This window comes from Piliocolobus tephrosceles, chromosome 10 (genome assembly GCF_002776525.5).
Source record: "Piliocolobus tephrosceles isolate RC106 chromosome 10, ASM277652v3, whole genome shotgun sequence".
Lineage (NCBI taxonomy): Eukaryota > Metazoa > Chordata > Mammalia > Primates > Cercopithecidae > Piliocolobus > Piliocolobus tephrosceles.
In genome coordinates, this window is record NC_045443.1 from 81,485,620 (window position 1) to 81,487,404 (window position 1,785).

Genomic DNA, 1,785 nt, shown 5'->3' on the forward strand with positions numbered 1-1,785 from the left:
GGTTATTCCAATGTAATCTTCTAGAATTTTTATAGGTTCAGTTCTTAAAGTCCTTAATTAATCTCAAATTGATTTTTGTATAAGGTGAGAGATGAGGATCTAGTTTCATTCTCCCACAAGTGGCAATGGCCAACAAGTATATGAAAAAAATGTTCAACTTTACTAACGCTCAGGGAAATGCAAATCAAAACCACAATGCAATACAACCTTATTCCTGCAAGAATGGCCATTATCAAACAATAAAAAAAAATAGATGTTGATGTGGATGCAGTGAACAGGGAACACTTCTACACTGCCGGTGGGAATGTAAAGGAGTACAATCACTATGGAAAACAGTGTGGAGATTCCTTGAAGAACTAAAAGTAGAACTACCATTTAGTCCAGCAATCCCACTACTGGGTATCTAACCAGAGGAAAAGAGGTCATTATACGAAAAAGATACTTGCACACGCATGTTTATAGCAGCACAATTCACAATTGCAAAAACATAGAACCAACCCAAATGTCCATCAATCAATGAGGGGATAAGGAAACCATGATATATATATAATGATACATATATATACAGATATACACATATACACACACACACACACACACACACACACACATCATGAATGTCTAAAACATGTGGAATATTAAAGAAAATATACATGATATTAACATTACCTACATTGTGTATTACCCCCTCTGAATGGGAAACTTGAGAATGGATTGCGCAATCAATAATTGGGAGAGATTACTTTTATACATACATATATACAATGATAATCATCGCTGTCTGTATAATCAACCACTGTATGGCTAAAGACAAATGATAATATCTGCCAGTATTTTTCAACCTTGCTCAGGTTATATTATGGCCAGAAAACTTGGCTATGTTAAGAAAGACATTAATGGTTACAGAGGAATTAGAATATAGACATTTAAAAACATTAGGCCATGGTTGTAGTGCCATATGGCCACAATTTTTTGTTATCCATTTGTTAAACAAATATTTATTAAGCAGCTACTATGTTCTCAGCCATATTGGGAACATGGCCTAGTGATATAGGGAAAATGAGACAGACATGGTCCCTAAAGCCTTCATTTCCGTAAGTCAGGCAAGCAGGCAAACATTAGCAAACACATAAATAAATTCTAACAAATACGAAATAGCAATTAGTAGAATGCACACAATCAAAGTTATGTAATTGAGAATATTTGATTGTTTTCTTAGATTAGGTGACCAGGGAAGGTTTCTTGGGCTTCCATGTGAAGAATGAGTTATAAACGAAAGAATAAAAGCAGTGATCACTAGTAAAAGACTATTGCAGTGGTCAACTGTAGGAGAGTGGTGGTTTGAAATAGTTTCAGATTAGTGAAAATGGAGAAAATTAAAATTAAAATATTGTTGACATATTTTACAGTAGTATCGACAGGACTAACTCATAAGTTGCATGAGGGAAATGAGGAAAGAGGGAAATCAGAGTAACACTGTGATACTTGGCTTGAGCTTTTGGGTCAACAGATATAATAGCAGAGCTGGGAAAGTCTGAGGGACAGGAGATTTGAAGAAGAAAATGGAGGGCTTATTAGGGGAAGGTGTGTTAAAGTCTGAGGGATTTTTTCTATACATCATGGAGAAGTTCAAGAGACAGTTGGAATTCTAAAATCCAGAATTGGAAATGTAGATTTTAGAGTAGCCAATATATCTTAATAACTCTGCTTATCTTGACCTCCATTGCTTTGTACAGCTCCCTTTGGTTTTTACTTTTTTTTTTTTTTTTTTTTTTTTTTTTTTTT